Source organism: Rhinoderma darwinii (genome assembly GCF_050947455.1).
Source record: "Rhinoderma darwinii isolate aRhiDar2 chromosome 5 unlocalized genomic scaffold, aRhiDar2.hap1 SUPER_5_unloc_7, whole genome shotgun sequence".
NCBI lineage: Eukaryota > Metazoa > Chordata > Amphibia > Anura > Rhinodermatidae > Rhinoderma > Rhinoderma darwinii.
In genome coordinates, this window is record NW_027461820.1 from 839251 (window position 1) to 857397 (window position 18147).

The 18147-nt window shown below is 46.8% G+C and overlaps 9 non-coding genes across 9 annotated transcripts; all 9 read left to right on the forward strand.

Annotated features, from left to right (window-relative positions):
* Positions 1–89: 89 nt before the first annotated feature.
* On the forward strand, positions 90–280 carry LOC142697148 (U2 spliceosomal RNA). The gene has a single exon (XR_012864970.1). It is a non-coding gene; the product is annotated as a U2 spliceosomal RNA (small nuclear RNA).
* A 1292-nt stretch (positions 281–1572) lies between these two features.
* Positions 1573–1763, forward strand: LOC142697149 (U2 spliceosomal RNA). The gene has a single exon (XR_012864971.1). It is a non-coding gene; the product is annotated as a U2 spliceosomal RNA (small nuclear RNA).
* A 1300-nt stretch (positions 1764–3063) lies between these two features.
* On the forward strand, positions 3064–3254 carry LOC142697150 (U2 spliceosomal RNA). The gene has a single exon (XR_012864972.1). It is a non-coding gene; the product is annotated as a U2 spliceosomal RNA (small nuclear RNA).
* A 1296-nt stretch (positions 3255–4550) lies between these two features.
* LOC142697151 (U2 spliceosomal RNA) lies at positions 4551–4741 on the forward strand. The gene has a single exon (XR_012864973.1). It is a non-coding gene; the product is annotated as a U2 spliceosomal RNA (small nuclear RNA).
* Positions 4742–6025: 1284 nt separating this feature from the next.
* On the forward strand, positions 6026–6216 carry LOC142697153 (U2 spliceosomal RNA). The gene has a single exon (XR_012864974.1). It is a non-coding gene; the product is annotated as a U2 spliceosomal RNA (small nuclear RNA).
* A 1292-nt stretch (positions 6217–7508) lies between these two features.
* LOC142697154 (U2 spliceosomal RNA) lies at positions 7509–7699 on the forward strand. Its single transcript, XR_012864975.1, has one exon. It is a non-coding gene; the product is annotated as a U2 spliceosomal RNA (small nuclear RNA).
* A 1296-nt stretch (positions 7700–8995) lies between these two features.
* On the forward strand, positions 8996–9186 carry LOC142697155 (U2 spliceosomal RNA). The gene has a single exon (XR_012864976.1). It is a non-coding gene; the product is annotated as a U2 spliceosomal RNA (small nuclear RNA).
* A 1296-nt stretch (positions 9187–10482) lies between these two features.
* Positions 10483–10673, forward strand: LOC142697156 (U2 spliceosomal RNA). The gene has a single exon (XR_012864977.1). It is a non-coding gene; the product is annotated as a U2 spliceosomal RNA (small nuclear RNA).
* Positions 10674–16978: 6305 nt separating this feature from the next.
* Positions 16979–17161, forward strand: LOC142696618 (U2 spliceosomal RNA). The gene has a single exon (XR_012864493.1). It is a non-coding gene; the product is annotated as a U2 spliceosomal RNA (small nuclear RNA).
* The last annotated feature ends 986 nt before the right edge of the window (positions 17162–18147 follow it).

Genomic DNA, 18147 nt, shown 5'->3' on the forward strand with positions numbered 1-18147 from the left:
CATGGAATTGCCTAGAAGTAGGCTGAATCGCTGCAAGGGCTGAACAGCAGTATCGGGCAGGCTCGGGCAACGCGCGGCCCGTTCGGGTTATCGCTTCTCGGCCTTTTGGCTAAGATCAAGTGTAGTATCTGTTCTTATCAGTTTAATATCTGATACGTCCCCTATCTGGGGACCATATATTAAATGGATTTTTAGAACAGGGAGATGGAAATAGAGCTTGCTCTGTCCACTCCACGCATTGACCTGGTATTGCAGTATTTCCAGGACCGGTGCACCCTTTCCTTATGTGTTGACTAAAAGCAGATTCCAAAAGTGTTTTTTGTCTTTGCTATTGTTTCTGTCTTTCTGAAGGGATCTCCCCTTTTAATCCCATTATTTCAACACCTGTTGGACAATGCATGAGTGATAATGAGCTCATTGATTAAATGCAATTAATGAATAGATTGCCACCTCTTGTTGTGTGTCGTCTGTGTTTCTGTGTTTCCGGCATTTCACATTGGAACACCTCATTCACCTTCCTTGTCTTCTCTCCGCCCTCCCTTTTAGGTAAGTTAAAGAGCTGCACCTGAGCCAGCCACTGATTGATTGATTGATTGATTGATTGATTGATTGATTGATTGATTGATTGATTGATGCAGCACAACAGTCAAATAGTGGAGTGGAGTAGGGGAACAGCAAACAGCCAATAAAGCAGCCCGCCCGCTCGCCTGCCCGCCACAATGGACCTACCTGTGTACACTAGATGGATGTGATGGAATGTACTGTCGTCCCTACATTTCAAGAAGAAGTGAGAATTGCAGTTGCAACAAAGCCTTGCTTGCCTACAAAGAGAGCAGCAATTTGGATTTGTTACTATGTTACCTAGAAGAATAACAAACTGTGCAAGGATGGAGGTTGTAGGAGCAAGGAGAAGTTGTCTGTAAAGTTGGTGGATGCCTATTTTCCATTTTGCAGTCCCTTGTCTCCCTCTTGTGGCCTCCTGGAGGCAACTAGCTGTGCAAAAAAAAGACAGCCTGGCGGCCGGCTGTTGCAGTGTTGCCCTCTCAGGCAACACTGAGTGACTGACTGAGCCTCACCGTCTTATATAAAGTTCAGACGGAACTTTGCACGTGTCATAGTGGAGCCCTCAGGATTCCAGAGCCAGCTTTCTGACATCATAATGGGGCCTCAGAGATAAAAGCCTGGGCCCAGGCAGTGTTGGTCAGTGCTGCTCAGCAGGCAGCACTGGACTGGACTGGATTACAGCTGATACAAGGTGTGAAGGAACAAGGGGTGGCTGTGGGCATGCGCTTGCTGCCGCTGCCAGTGTTTATCTGCATGGCAGCAGGGCATTTGGGCGTTGCCAGGAAGGCGTTTTTATGTAGATTCCTCCTCTTTCAGCACTGCATTGTGGTGCAAGCAAAAGAAGCAAATCCTGTCTGGCTTCCTCTCCGGCCTTTATTCACCTCCCGTGTAGCTGTGAGTGTGTGAGCCTGCAGGGCCCCATGGAATTGCCTAGAAGTAGGCTGAATCTCTGCAAGGGCTGAACAGCAGTATCAGGCAGGCTCGGGCAACGCGCGGCCCGTTCGGGTTATCGCTTCTCGGCCTTTTGGCTAAGATCAAGTGTAGTATCTGTTCTTATCAGTTTAATATCTGATACGTCCCCTATCTGGGGACCATATATTAAATGGATTTTTAGAACAGGGAGATGGAAATAGAGCTTGCTCTGTCCACTCCACGCATTGACCTGGTATTGCAGTATTTCCAGGACCGGTGCACCCTTTCCTTATGTGTTGACTAAAAGCAGATTCCAAAAGTGTTTTTTGTCTTTGCTATTGTTTCTGTCTTTCTGAAGGGATCTCCCCTTTTAATCCCATTATTTCAACACCTGTTGGACAATGCATGAGTGATAATGAGCTCATTGATTAAATGCAATTAATGAATAGATTGCCACCTCTTGTTGTGTGTCGTCTGTGTTTCTGTGTTTCCGGCATTTCACATTGGAACACCTCATTCACCTTCCTTGTCTTCTCTCCGCCCTCCCTTTTAGGTAAGTTAAAGAGCTGCACCTGAGCCAGCCACTGATTGATTGATTGATTGATTGATTGATTGATTGATTGATTGATTGATTGATTGATTGATTGATGCAGCACAACAGTCAAATAGTGGAGTGGAGTAGGGGAACAGCAAACAGCCAATAAAGCAGCCCGCCCGCTCGCCTGCCCGCCACAATGGACCTACCTGTGTACACTAGATGGATGTGATGGAATGTACTGTCGTCCCTACATTTCAAGAAGAAGTAAGAATTGCAGTTGCAACAAAGCCTTGCTTGCCTACAAAGAGAGCAGCAATTTGGATTTGTTACTATGTTACCTAGAAGAATAACAAACTGTGCAAGGATGGAGGTTGTAGGAGCAAGGAGAAGTTGTCTGTAAAGTTGGTGGATGCCTATTTTCCATTTTGCAGTCCCTTGTCTCCCTCTTGTGGCCTCCTGGAGGCAACTAGCTGTGCAAAAAAAAGACAGCCTGGCGGCCGGCTGTTGCAGTGTTGCCCTCTCAGGCAACACTGAGTGACTGACTGAGCCTCACCGTCTTATATAAAGTTCAGACGGAACTTTGCACGTGTCATAGTGGAGCCCTCAGGATTCCAGAGCCAGCTTTCTGACATCATAATGGGGCCTCAGAGATAAAAGCCTGGGCCCAGGCAGTGTTGGTCAGTGCTGCTCAGCAGGCAGCACTGGACTGGACTGGATTACAGCTGATACAAGGTGTGAAGGAACAAGGGGTGGCTGTGGGCATGCACTTGCTGCCGCTGCCAGTGTTTATCTGCATGGCAGCAGGGCATTTGGGCGTTGCCAGGAAGGCGTTTTTATGTAGATTCCTCCTCTTTCAGCACTGCATTGTGGTGCAAGCAAAAGAAGCAAATCCTGTCTGGCTTCCTCTCCGGCCTTTATTCACCTCCCGTGTAGCTGTGAGTGTGTGAGCCTGCAGGGCCCCATGGAATTGCCTAGAAGTAGGCTGAATCGCTGCAAGGGCTAAACAGCAGTATCGGGCAGGCTCGGGCAACGCGCGGCCCGTTCGGGTTATCGCTTCTCGGCCTTTTGGCTAAGATCAAGTGTAGTATCTGTTCTTATCAGTTTAATATCTGATACGTCCCCTATCTGGGGACCATATATTAAATGGATTTTTAGAACAGGGAGATGGAAATAGAGCTTGCTCTGTCCACTCCACGCATTGACCTGGTATTGCAGTATTTCCAGGACCGGTGCACCCTTTCCTTATGTGTTGACTAAAAGCAGATTCCAAAAGTGTTTTTTGTCTTTGCTATTGTTTCTGTCTTTCTGAAGGGATCTCCCCTTTTAATCCCATTATTTCAACACCTGTTGGACAATGCATGAGTGATAATGAGCTCATTGATTAAATGCAATTAATGAATAGATTGCCACCTCTTGTTGTGTGTCGTCTGTGTTTCTGTGTTTCCGGCATTTCACATTGGAACACCTCATTCACCTTCCTTGTCTTCTCTCCGCCCTCCCTTTTAGGTAAGTTAAAGAGCTGCACCTGAGCCAGCCACTGATTGATTGATTGATTGATTGATTGATTGATTGATTGATTGATTGATTGATTGATTGATGCAGCACAACAGTCAAATAGTGGAGTGGAGTAGGGGAACAGCAAACAGCCAATAAAGCAGCCCGCCCGCTCGCCTGCCCGCCACAATGGACCTACCTGTGTACACTAGATGGATGTGATGGAATGTACTGTCGTCCCTACATTTCAAGAAGAAGTAAGAATTGCAGTTGCAACAAAGCCTTGCTTGCCTACAAAGAGAGCAGCAATTTGGATTTGTTACTATGTTACCTAGAAGAATAACAAACTGTGCAAGGATGGAGGTTGTAGGAGCAAGGAGAAGTTGTCTGTAAAGTTGATGGATGCCTATTTTCCATTTTGCAGTCCCTTGTCTCCCTCTTGTGGCCTCCTGGAGGCAACTAGCTGTGCAAAAAAAAGACAGCCTGGCGGCCGGCTGTTGCAGTGTTGCCCTCTCAGGCAACACTGAGTGACTGACTGAGCCTCACCGTCTTATATAAAGTTCAGACGGAACTTTGCACGTGTCATAGTGGAGCCCTCAGGATTCCAGAGCCAGCTTTCTGACATCATAATGGGGCCTCAGAGATAAAAGCCTGGGCCCAGGCAGTGTTGGTCAGTGCTGCTCAGCAGGCAGCACTGGACTGGACTGGATTACAGCTGATACAAGGTGTGAAGGAACAAGGGGTGGCTGTGGGCATGCACTTGCTGCCGCTGCCAGTGTTTATCTGCATGGCAGCAGGGCATTTGGGCGTTGCCAGGAAGGCGTTTTTATGTAGATTCCTCCTCTTTCAGCACTGCATTGTGGTGCAAGCAAAAGAAGCAAATCCTGTCTGGCTTCCTCTCCGGCCTTTATTCACCTCCCGTGTAGCTGTGAGTGTGTGAGCCTGCAGGGCCCCATGGAATTGCCTAGAAGTAGGCTGAATCGCTGCAAGGGCTGAACAGCAGTATCGGGCAGGCTCGGGCAACGCGCGGCCCGTTCGGGTTATCGCTTCTCGGCCTTTTGGCTAAGATCAAGTGTAGTATCTGTTCTTATCAGTTTAATATCTGATACGTCCCCTATCTGGGGACCATATATTAAATGGATTTTTAGAACAGGGAGATGGAAATAGAGCTTGCTCTGTCCACTCCACGCATTGACCTGGTATTGCAGTATTTCCAGGACCGGTGCACCCTTTCCTTATGTGTTGACTAAAAGCAGATTCCAAAAGTGTTTTTTGTCTTTGCTATTGTTTCTGTCTTTCTGAAGGGATCTCCCCTTTTAATCCCATTATTTCAACACCTGTTGGACAATGCATGAGTGATAATGAGCTCATTGATTAAATGCAATTAATGAATAGATTGCCACCTCTTGTTGTGTGTCGTCTGTGTTTCTGTGTTTCCGGCATTTCACATTGGAACACCTCATTCACCTTCCTTGTCTTCTCTCCGCCCTCCCTTTTAGGTAAGTTAAAGAGCTGCACCTGAGCCAGCCACTGATTGATTGATTGATTGATTGATTGATTGATTGATTGATTGATTGATGCAGCACAACAGTCAAATAGTGGAGTGGAGTAGGGGAACAGCAAACAGCCAATAAAGCAGCCCGCCCGCTCGCCTGCCCGCCACAATGGACCTACCTGTGTACACTAGATGGATGTGATGGAATGTACTGTCGTCCCTACATTTCAAGAAGAAGTAAGAATTGCAGTTGCAACAAAGCCTTGCTTGCCTACAAAGAGAGCAGCAATTTGGATTTGTTACTATGTTACCTAGAAGAATAACAAACTGTGCAAGGATGGAGGTTGTAGGAGCAAGGAGAAGTTGTCTGTAAAGTTGGTGGATGCCTATTTTCCATTTTGCAGTCCCTTGTCTCCCTCTTGTGGCCTCCTGGAGGCAACTAGCTGTGCAAAAAAAAGACAGCCTGGCGGCCGGCTGTTGCAGTGTTGCCCTCTCAGGCAACACTGAGTGACTGACTGAGCCTCACCGTCTTATATAAAGTTCAGACGGAACTTTGCACGTGTCATAGTGGAGCCCTCAGGATTCCAGAGCCAGCTTTCTGACATCATAATGGGGCCTCAGAGATAAAAGCCTGGGCCCAGGCAGTGTTGGTCAGTGCTGCTCAGCAGGCAGCACTGGACTGGACTGGATTACAGCTGATACAAGGTGTGAAGGAACAAGGGGTGGCTGTGGGCATGCACTTGCTGCCGCTGCCAGTGTTTATCTGCATGGCAGCAGGGCATTTGGGCGTTGCCAGGAAGGCGTTTTTATGTAGATTCCTCCTCTTTCAGCACTGCATTGTGGTGCAAGCAAAAGAAGCAAATCCTGTCTGGCTTCCTCTCCGGCCTTTATTCACCTCCCGTGTAGCTGTGAGTGTGTGAGCCTGCAGGGCCCCATGGAATTGCCTAGAAGTAGGCTGAATCGCTGCAAGGGCTGAACAGCAGTATCGGGCAGGCTCGGGCAACGCGCGCCCCGTTCGGGTTATCGCTTCTCGGCCTTTTGGCTAAGATCAAGTGTAGTATCTGTTCTTATCAGTTTAATATCTGATACGTCCCCTATCTGGGGACCATATATTAAATGGATTTTTAGAACAGGGAGATGGAAATAGAGCTTGCTCTGTCCACTCCACGCATTGACCTGGTATTGCAGTATTTCCAGGACCGGTGCACCCTTTCCTTATGTGTTGACTAAAAGCAGATTCCAAAAGTGTTTTTTGTCTTTGCTATTGTTTCTGTCTTTCTGAAGGGATCTCCCCTTTTAATCCCATTATTTCAACACCTGTTGGACAATGCATGAGTGATAATGAGCTCATTGATTAAATGCAATTAATGAATAGATTGCCACCTCTTGTTGTGTGTCGTCTGTGTTTCTGTGTTTCCGGCATTTCACATTGGAACACCTCATTCACCTTCCTTGTCTTCTCTCCGCCCTCCCTTTTAGGTAAGTTAAAGAGCTGCACCTGAGCCAGCCACTGATTGATCGATTGATTGATTGATTGATTGATTGATTGATTGATTGATTGATTGATGCAGCACAACAGTCAAATAGTGGAGTGGAGTAGGGGAACAGCAAACAGCCAATAAAGCAGCCCGCCCGCTCGCCTGCCCGCCACAATGGACCTACCTGTGTACACTAGATGGATGTGATGGAATGTACTGTCGTCCCTACATTTCAAGAAGAAGTAAGAATTGCAGTTGCAACAAAGCCTTGCTTGCCTACAAAGAGAGCAGCAATTTGGATTTGTTACTATGTTACCTAGAAGAATAACAAACTGTGCAAGGATGGAGGTTGTAGGAGCAAGGAGAAGTTGTCTGTAAAGTTGGTGGATGCCTATTTTCCATTTTGCAGTCCCTTGTCTCCCTCTTGTGGCCTCCTGGAGGCAACTAGCTGTGCAAAAAAAAGACAGCCTGGCGGCCGGCTGTTGCAGTGTTGCCCTCTCAGGCAACACTGAGTGACTGACTGAGCCTCACCGTCTTATATAAAGTTCAGACGGAACTTTGCACGTGTCATAGTGGAGCCCTCAGGATTCCAGAGCCAGCTTTCTGACATCATAATGGGGCCTCAGAGATAAAAGCCTGGGCCCAGGCAGTGTTGGTCAGTGCTGCTCAGCAGGCAGCACTGGACTGGACTGGATTACAGCTGATACAAGGTGTGAAGGAACAAGGGGTGGCTGTGGGCATGCACTTGCTGCCGCTGCCAGTGTTTATCTGCATGGCAGCAGGGCATTTGGGCGTTGCCAGGAAGGCGTTTTTATGTAGATTCCTCCTCTTTCAGCACTGCATTGTGGTGCAAGCAAAAGAAGCAAATCCTGTCTGGCTTCCTCTCCGGCCTTTATTCACCTCCCGTGTAGCTGTGAGTGTGTGAGCCTGCAGGGCCCCATGGAATTGCCTAGAAGTAGGCTGAATCGCTGCAAGGGCTGAACAGCAGTATCGGGCAGGCTCGGGCAACGCGCGGCCCGTTCGGGTTATCGCTTCTCGGCCTTTTGGCTAAGATCAAGTGTAGTATCTGTTCTTATCAGTTTAATATCTGATACGTCCCCTATCTGGGGACCATATATTAAATGGATTTTTAGAACAGGGAGATGGAAATAGAGCTTGCTCTGTCCACTCCACGCATTGACCTGGTATTGCAGTATTTCCAGGACCGGTGCACCCTTTCCTTATGTGTTGACTAAAAGCAGATTCCAAAAGTGTTTTTTGTCTTTGCTATTGTTTCTGTCTTTCTGAAGGGATCTCCCCTTTTAATCCCATTATTTCAACACCTGTTGGACAATGCATGAGTGATAATGAGCTCATTGATTAAATGCAATTAATGAATAGATTGCCACCTCTTGTTGTGTGTCGTCTGTGTTTCTGTGTTTCCGGCATTTCACATTGGAACACCTCATTCACCTTCCTTGTCTTCTCTCCGCCCTCCCTTTTAGGTAAGTTAAAGAGCTGCACCTGAGCCAGCCACTGATTGATTGATTGATTGATTGATTGATTGATTGATTGATTGATTGATTGATTGATTGATGCAGCACAACAGTCAAATAGTGGAGTGGAGTAGGGGAACAGCAAACAGCCAATAAAGCAGCCCGCCCGCTCGCCTGCCCGCCACAATGGACCTACCTGTGTACACTAGATGGATGTGATGGAATGTACTGTCGTCCCTACATTTCAAGAAGAAGTAAGAATTGCAGTTGCAACAAAGCCTTGCTTGCCTACAAAGAGAGCAGCAATTTGGATTTGTTACTATGTTACCTAGAAGAATAACAAACTGTGCAAGGATGGAGGTTGTAGGAGCAAGGAGAAGTTGTCTGTAAAGTTGGTGGATGCCTATTTTCCATTTTGCAGTCCCTTGTCTCCCTCTTGTGGCCTCCTGGAGGCAACTAGCTGTGCAAAAAAAAGACAGCCTGGCGGCCGGCTGTTGCAGTGTTGCCCTCTCAGGCAACACTGAGTGACTGACTGAGCCTCACCGTCTTATATAAAGTTCAGACGGAACTTTGCACGTGTCATAGTGGAGCCCTCAGGATTCCAGAGCCAGCTTTCTGACATCATAATGGGGCCTCAGAGATAAAAGCCTGGGCCCAGGCAGTGTTGGTCAGTGCTGCTCAGCAGGCAGCACTGGACTGGACTGGATTACAGCTGATACAAGGTGTGAAGGAACAAGGGGTGGCTGTGGGCATGCACTTGCTGCCGCTGCCAGTGTTTATCTGCATGGCAGCAGGGCATTTGGGCGTTGCCAGGAAGGCGTTTTTATGTAGATTCCTCCTCTTTCAGCACTGCATTGTGGTGCAAGCAAAAGAAGCAAATCCTGTCTGGCTTCCTCTCCGGCCTTTATTCACCTCCCGTGTAGCTGTGAGTGTGTGAGTCTGCAGGGCCCCATGGAATTGCCTAGAAGTAGGCTGAATCGCTGCAAGGGCTGAACAGCAGTATCGGGCAGGCTCGGGCAACGCGCGGCCCGTTCGGGTTATCGCTTCTCGGCCTTTTGGCTAAGATCAAGTGTAGTATCTGTTCTTATCAGTTTAATATCTGATACGTCCCCTATCTGGGGACCATATATTAAATGGATTTTTAGAACAGGGAGATGGAAATAGAGCTTGCTCTGTCCACTCCACGCATTGACCTGGTATTGCAGTATTTCCAGGACCGGTGCACCCTTTCCTTATGTGTTGACTAAAAGCAGATTCCAAAAGTGTTTTTTGTCTTTGCTATTGTTTCTGTCTTTCTGAAGGGATCTCCCCTTTTAATCCCATTATTTCAACACCTGTTGGACAATGCATGAGTGATAATGAGCTCATTGATTAAATGCAATTAATGAATAGATTGCCACCTCTTGTTGTGTGTCGTCTGTGTTTCTGTGTTTCCGGCATTTCACATTGGAACACCTCATTCACCTTCCTTGTCTTCTCTCCGCCCTCCCTTTTAGGTAAGTTAAAGAGCTGCACCTGAGCCAGCCACTGATTGATTGATTGATTGATTGATTGATTGATTGATTGATTGATTGATTGATTGATTGATGCAGCACAACAGTCAAATAGTGGAGTGGAGTAGGGGAACAGCAAACAGCCAATAAAGCAGCCCGCCCGCTCGCCTGCCCGCCACAATGGACCTACCTGTGTACACTAGATGGATGTGATGGAATGTACTGTCGTCCCTACATTTCAAGAAGAAGTAAGAATTGCAGTTGCAACAAAGCCTTGCTTGCCTACAAAGAGAGCAGCAATTTGGATTTGTTACTATGTTACCTAGAAGAATAACAAACTGTGCAAGGATGGAGGTTGTAGGAGCAAGGAGAAGTTGTCTGTAAAGTTGGTGGATGCCTATTTTCCATTTTGCAGTCCCTTGTCTCCCTCTTGTGGCCTCCTGGAGGCAACTAGCTGTGCAAAAAAAAGACAGCCTGGCGGCCGGCTGTTGCAGTGTTGCCCTCTCAGGCAACACTGAGTGACTGACTGAGCCTCACCGTCTTATATAAAGTTCAGACGGAACTTTGCACGTGTCATAGTGGAGCCCTCAGGATTCCAGAGCCAGCTTTCTGACATCATAATGGGGCCTCAGAGATAAAAGCCTGGGCCCAGGCAGTGTTGGTCAGTGCTGCTCAGCAGGCAGCACTGGACTGGACTGGATTACAGCTGATACAAGGTGTGAAGGAACAAGGGGTGGCTGTGGGCATGCACTTGCTGCCGCTGCCAGTGTTTATCTGCATGGCAGCAGGGCATTTGGGCGTTGCCAGGAAGGCGTTTTTATGTAGATTCCTCCTCTTTCAGCACTGCATTGTGGTGCAAGCAAAAGAAGCAAATCCTGTCTGGCTTCCTCTCCGGCCTTTATTCACCTCCCGTGTAGCTGTGAGTGTGTGAGCCTGCAGGGCCCCATGGAATTGCCTAGAAGTAGGCTGAATCGCTGCAAGGGCTGAACAGCAGTATCGGGCAGGCTCGGGCAACGCGCGGCCCGTACGGGTTATCGCTTCTCGGCCTTTTGGCTAAGATCAAGTGTAGTATCTGTTCTTATCAGTTTAATATCTGATACGTCCCCTATCTGGGGACCATATATTAAATGGATTTTTAGAACAGGGAGATGGAAATAGAGCTTGCTCTGTCCACTCCACGCATTGACCTGGTATTGCAGTATTTCCAGGACCGGTGCACCCTTTCCTTATGTGTTGACTAAAAGCAGATTCCAAAAGTGTTTTTTGTCTTTGCTATTGTTTCTGTCTTTCTGAAGGGATCTCCCCTTTTAATCCCATTATTTCAACACCTGTTGGACAATGCATGAGTGATAATGAGCTCATTGATTAAATGCAATTAATGAATAGATTGCCACCTCTTGTTGTGTGTCGTCTGTGTTTCTGTGTTTCCGGCATTTCACATTGGAACACCTCATTCACCTTCCTTGTCTTCTCTCCGCCCTCCCTTTTAGGTAAGTTAAAGAGCTGCACCTGAGCCAGCCACTGATTGATTGATTGATTGATTGATTGATTGATTGATTGATTGATGCAGCACAACAGTCAAATAGTGGAGTGGAGTAGGGGAACAGCAAACAGCCAATAAAGCAGCCCGCCCGCTCGCCTGCCCGCCACAATGGACCTACCTGTGTACACTAGATGGATGTGATGGAATGTACTGTCGTCCCTACATTTCAAGAAGAAGTAAGAATTGCAGTTGCAACAAAGCCTTGCTTGCCTACAAAGAGAGCAGCAATTTGGATTTGTTACTATGTTACCTAGAAGAATAACAAACTGTGCAAGGATGGAGGTTGTAGGAGCAAGGAGAAGTTGTCTGTAAAGTTGGTGGATGCCTATTTTCCATTTTGCAGTCCCTTGTCTCCCTCTTGTGGCCTCCTGGAGGCAACTAGCTGTGCAAAAAAAAGACAGCCTGGCGGCCGGCTGTTGCAGTGTTGCCCTCTCAGGCAACACTGAGTGACTGACTGAGCCTCACCGTCTTATATAAAGTTCAGACGGAACTTTGCACGTGTCATAGTGGAGCCCTCAGGATTCCAGAGCCAGCTTTCTGACATCATAATGGGGCCTCAGAGATAAAAGCCTGGGCCCAGGCAGTGTTGGTCAGTGCTGCTCAGCAGGCAGCACTGGACTGGACTGGATTACAGCTGATACAAGGTGTGAAGGAACAAGGGGTGGCTGTGGGCATGCACTTGCTGCCGCTGCCAGTGTTTATCTGCATGGCAGCAGGGCATTTGGGCGTTGCCAGGAAGGCGTTTTTATGTAGATTCCTCCTCTTTCAGCACTGCATTGTGGTGCAAGCAAAAGAAGCAAATCCTGTCTGGCTTCCTCTCCGGCCTTTATTCACCTCCCGTGTAGCTGTGAGTGTGTGAGACTGCAGGGCCCCATGGAATTGCCTAGAAGTAGGCTGAATCGCTGCAAGGGCTGAACAGCAGTATCGGGCAGGCTCGGGCAACGCGCGGCCCGTTCGGGTTATCGCTTCTCGGCCTTTTGGCTAAGATAGTGGATCGAACTTCACTGGCTGGTGATATGGAGGCTCAGGGGATCCGAAATACCATCCGCTTCCTGGTAAAGCCAGACTGCAACCGAAGATATGAGCTTGGACCTTTCGTTCAGACCGTCCTTTTCAGGATGCTGAAACTCAGAGCGACTGACATTTTCTGCCTTCAAGACAGTGCTGCCCAAGGCTTTTTCGATGTCTCTTTTGAGACAAACGGACAATGCCTGACTGTCTTTGAAAAAAGCAAAAAGCTGCTGACTGAGCCGGAGCTGACGGATTTCCTCCTGATACCGCTGTTCCAGATGGATGAGAAGCCGATTACCCTCCACCTTTTCAACCCCTTCACGGAGCTGGCGCATGTGGTGGCCTTCCTGCAGCGATACTGTAGCAGCGTCAGAGGAGGCAACAAGCTGAGGAACGTCTTCGGGATCCCCAACGGCAAGCTTCGTTTCTGGGTGAGATTTCGTCCAGACCCTGAGGGAATCGGTGGAGTTTGTCACCCTCCTGCCTCCTTCTCCCTTGGAGGAAACAGAGGATATCTGGTCTACCCAGGCCAGCCCAAGTACTGCAGGCAGTGTCTCAACTTCGGGCACACCAAGGAGTCCTGCCCGACTGGTCGCTGCTGCCGGAACTGTGGAAGCGCGAGCCATGATGCTGGGCACTGTTCCCAACCTCGCACCTGTGACCTGTGTGGCTCCAAAGAACATTTGGTGCGAGCCTGCCCCAGAGGAATGATGACGAATCGTAGCTACGCTGATGCCGCCCGATCGGGACGAGGGCCCATCTTCCTGGAGGTCCAGCTGGCAGAGGCAGAGCCTGAGGCACCCGCAAATGAGCTACCTATGGCCCAGGCTCTGACCCTCTTGCCGCCTCTGAATTGTCCTGGCCTGGTGCCAGCTTCTACATCAGATTCTCTGAAGGACTTGCCTGCTGTTTCCCAGACGGATGCTGTTCCAGCTTCTTCTTCGTTGAGCCAGGTTACAGAGCTGCAGAAGCCGGCTGAGGTCTCCCCTGCTCCAAGGGTTGAGGCTCCCTCGCCACAGCACACCGCATCATCTGCTACAGAGATTGAAGAGTTCCTTTCTTCTTTCCAGTCCGACACAGAGGAAAGTGGCATGACCATCGTATGGGCGGATACAGAGCCGGCGGGTATGGACCTCTCTGCACCCACTACCTCTGGGTCTGTGATATCACCTACTCCCCATCAGGATCTAGATCGATCTGTTTTCTCCGTTGTGAAGGCCCGTCGCAAGCCTGGTAAGGACGGAGCAGGCCCTCCAAAGAAAAAGATGATGGACTCCATTGCCAGTCCCAACCGCTACAGTGCCTTATCCTGCTCTTCTGAAGAGGACACGGCTCTTCCGCATCACCAGGACCCGCCTCTAATTTCCCCGTCTTCCGAATTTCTGGACTCCGTTGGCGTTCAACTTCTACAGGAGGTATGTGGCTTTTCCGAAGGCCCTCCTTGACTGTTTTAGTACTTTTTAACTGTATATAGTTTATTCTAATGTTACGGGTGCTTTCCCTAAATGTCAGGGGTATTGCCTCGACAAACAGACGGGCTGCTGTTTTAGACTTTTTACGTACTCAGCCTGTGGACCTGATTTGCCTCCAGGAATGTGCTTTAAATGTTATGCCCTCTAATTTGGAGTGGCAAGCTGGGCCAGCTTACTGGGCTCCTTCAGACTTAACTAGAAATACTGGAGTCGGGGTTCTTCTCAAATCTTCTGTGATAAACTGTTTCCATCATACTGTTTTAATACCAGGTCGGCTTCAGCAACTCGACATGGACTTGTCCGGGACTCCTTTTCGATTATTTAATGTTTATGCCCCTGCAAATAAGGCTGACCGTTTAGAATTTTTTCATAATTTAAAGGTTTTCCTGCCAGGTACTTTACCAACTGTACTTGCAGGAGATTTCAATAGTATCATTGACACTAGAGGGCGCTGTGGTACTACAAATAACTGTAAACTGGACAGCACTGGAACTTTGCTAAATTCTATCTTACAGGATTTCTCCTTAAAGGACATTTGTGCTGTTCCACATCACTCTGACCCTATTTACACCTACTATGCTGATCATGGCAAGGTGAAATCACGCATTGACTTTATGTTTTGCACATCTCATTTTACAGTTATGCAATTTTCCATTGTTAATGTTGGTTTTTCTGACCATGTGGGTTTATTATGTGATGTGTCCTTACAAGGTGCCATTGTGCAAGGCAAGGGGTTTTGGAAACTCAACAACTTACTTTTAGGGGAACCCGATGTTCATAAATTGTTTGAAATGCAATTTAATGTATGGGTTTCAAAGGAAACCTCCTTCGCCTCACCTCTGTTGTGGTGGGATTGGATAAAAGTAAATGTTGCCTCCTTCTTCCAGCGTTACGGCAGAAGTTTGGCCAAGCAGCATAGAAGGCAATATACCAAACTAATCAACAACCTTGTGGTTTTGGGTAAATTACAAAGAGAAGGGATTGATGTTTATGACGAATTACAAACTGCCAAACAGGCTTTCAATGACACCCTTGCCCGACGGGGTAAAAGCATTATGTTTCGTGCTAAGGTGCAGCATATGGAGGAAAATGAGTGCTGCACCAGGTATTTCTTTAAAAAATCTGTTCGTGTTCATTCTGTGTTCAAAACTGTTTTAGATGACCAAGGCAATGAGGTGCAGGGCCCAGGTGTGGGACCTGTTATATCTAACTTTTACTCTGCATTGTATTCTAATCGTGATGCTGCTTCAAGTGAAGAAATTGATGACTATTGTTCTGTCCTTGATAAGCAGGTCCATGATACCGCTGTCCCCTCCTTAGTGGCACCTGTGACGGAGGAAGAAGTTCTGAATACCTTAAAGTCCATGCAGAATAATAAGACCCCAGGTTTAGATGGATTATCTAAGGAATTTTATATTACCTTTTGGGACATCATCAAAATTGTTGTTGTCCAAATCATTCACTTGATTATTTCTACAGGGGAATTATCTGCTTCTATGAAGAATGGAGTGATTACTTTATTGTATAAGAAGGGTGACCGTAGGGATGTCAAAAACTGGCGCCCTATTACTTTACTCAATGTTGATTATAAGGTGGTGGCGAAAATTCTCACATCCAGACTTAGCGCTGTGTTACCAGATCTTATCGGGCCTGCTCAGACATGTGCAGTGCCTGGTAGGCGTATTCATGAAAACCTTTTGCTAGTTAGGGATATTATTCATATGTCTTTATCTAATCGTTCGCTATTGGTTCTTACTTCCATTGATCTGCAAAAAGCGTATGACACAGTTTCACATCAATTTTTATTTTCTGTTTTACGTGCTTTTGGTATCCCTGCACAGATGCTGCGAGTCATTCAAAGTATGTATTCGGAGGTTACTAGCTGTGTTCAAGTTAATGGTTCCCTAGGCGACCCTTTCACGGTTTCTTCTGGGGTGCGACAGGGGTGCCCTTTGTCGCCAGTACTTTTCATAAGTGTCATGGAAACTTTTATTCAGTCTGTTATTAAAGATAAAATAATAAAAGGTTTCTTTCTCCCAGGGTCTCAAGGTGAGGCAGTAAAATTACTGGCCTATATGGATGATGTGGTGTTGGTTAACACATCCCAAGCGGACCTGAATAGAGCAAAATTACATTTACGTATTTTCTGTAATGTGTCTGCCATGTCTGTAAACTGGGATAAATGCAAATACTCAACGTTTGCGGCTGTCACACCTGTACAAGACACACAGGTGCCCCATGACCCACAGGGACTGACTATTCTGGGGGTTCATTATGATCAGGCGTTAAAAGGTAGCCAATCCTTTCAGAAGTTGGGTGAAAGAGTAACACAGAAGCTGAACTTCTATAAGACCAGACAAATGTCTCTTTTTGGGAAGGTGCTCATAATAAAGGCAGTCATCTTGCCCATGATTTTTTATCTCACCTGTGTTTTCACTCCCTCCAGCAGGTGGATACAGCAAATGACCAGAATATTGTGTATCTTTCTATGGGGCTCAAAAGCTGAGAAAGTTGCTCGTGTCAAATGTCTGAAATTACCCATTAACGGTGGTCTACATTTTCCTGACATTGCTTTTCTATCTCACATGCACTACTGGTTATTAATACACAAGTTAGTACTATCTAAAAGATGGGCCGGTCACATGATCCGATATTTGGGTGGCTGGATGTTTCATAAATGGGGTTGGATACCGTTAGATAGAACCAAACCTTGGGCCTTTGTTGCGCCTCCTTTTTACTTTGCACTACAATATTTCAAGAATAAATATAATCTAGAATCCTTGGGATTATTAAGCACCAGTAAAAGTCATATTCTGAAATGGTACCGGAAGGATGAAATTGTAACGAACATAGCTGACCTGTCTAGCTCTCAGGCTAAAAATGCATGGAAAATGGTCAGTGCTTTGCCAGTGTCACCCAAACAAAGGGAGGTGACATGGTTATCCTTTCATGAGGCTCTTCCAACAAAGGCGTTCTTAAAACGCAGAGATATGGCGCCATCTGAACAGTGTCCGAGGGAAAATTGCGGTGACATAGAAACCGTATTTCACTTGCTTTATGGTTGTCCCTATGCCAAACAAGTCATTACTAAGTTAAAGCGTTTGTTTTTAGAACTTACTGGCATCTCTTCTGCCTCTGTCAGCATGTTACTTTATGGGGTAGGCCTTACAATGTCTGTGCAACACAGACTAGTGTGGATGTTCACTATTGCCCTGCGTGAAACTTTATGGGACTCACGAAATATTCTGGTTTATAAAAAAGACAAAATGTCTGTTGATGACTGTATTAAATTGTTTCTCAGTAGATTGTATTTTATGTACAAGCTTGATTGTAAACGTTCTGGGTCAGATTCTGAGGGGATCTGGAAGGTTAAGAAATGGAAACATTGGGTGTGATTATTTTGTACATTACTTGTGTGAACTGAAACGATTGTATGACACTGACATTGCTCTGATTGTATTATGATGTATATTGTACTTGTATTTTGGTTCAATTGATCAATAAAAACTTTTGTAAAAAAAAATAAAAAAAAATCTGTTCTTATCAGTTTAATATCTGATACGTCCCCTATCTGGGGACCATATATTAAATGGATTTTTAGAACAGGGAGATGGAAATAGAGCTTGCTCTGTCCACTCCACGCATTGACCTGGTATTGCAGTATTTCCAGGACCGGTGCACCCTTTCCTTATGTGTTGACTAAAAGCAGATTCCAAAAGTGTTTTTTGTCTTTGCTATTGTTTCTGTCTTTCTGAAGGGATCTCCCCTTTTAATCCCATTATTTCAACACCTGTTGGACAATGCATGAGTGATAATGAGCTCATTGATTAAATGCAATTAATGAATAGATTGCCACCTCTTGTTGTGTGTCGTCTGTGTTTCTGTGTTTCCGGCATTTCACATTGGAACACCTCATTCACCTTCCTTGTCTTCTCTCCGCCCTCCCTTTTAGGTAAGTTAAAGAGCTGCACCTGAGCCAGCCACTGATTGATTGATTGATTGATTGATTGATTGATTGATTGATTGATTGATTGATTGATGCAGCACAACAGTCAAATAGTGGAGTGGAGTAGGGGAACAGCAAACAGCCAATAAAGCAGCCCGCCCGCTCGCCTGCCCGCCACAATGGACCTACCTGTGTACACTAGATGGATGTGATGGAATGTACTGTCGTCCCTACATTTCAAGAAGAAGTAAGAATTGCAGTTGCAACAAAGCCTTGCTTGCCTACAAAGAGAGCAGCAATTTGGATTTGTTACTATGTTACCTAGAAGAATAACAAACTGTGCAAGGATGGAGGTTGTAGGAGCAAGGAGAAGTTGTCTGTAAAGTTGGTGGATGCCTATTTTCCATTTTGCAGTCCCTTGTCTCCCTCTTGTGGCCTCCTGGAGGCAACTAGCTGTGCAAAAAAAAGACAGCCTGGCGGCCGGCTGTTGCAGTGTTGCCCTCTCAGGCAACACTGAGTGACTGACTGAGCCTCACCGTCTTATATAAAGTTCAGACGGAACTTTGCACGTGTCATAGTGGAGCCCTCAGGATTCCAGAGCCAGCTTTCTGACATCATAATGGGGCCTCAGAGATAAAAGCCTGGGCCCAGGCAGTGTTGGTCAGTGCTGCTCAGCAGGCAGCACTGGACTGGACTGGATTACAGCTGATACAAGGTGTGAAGGAA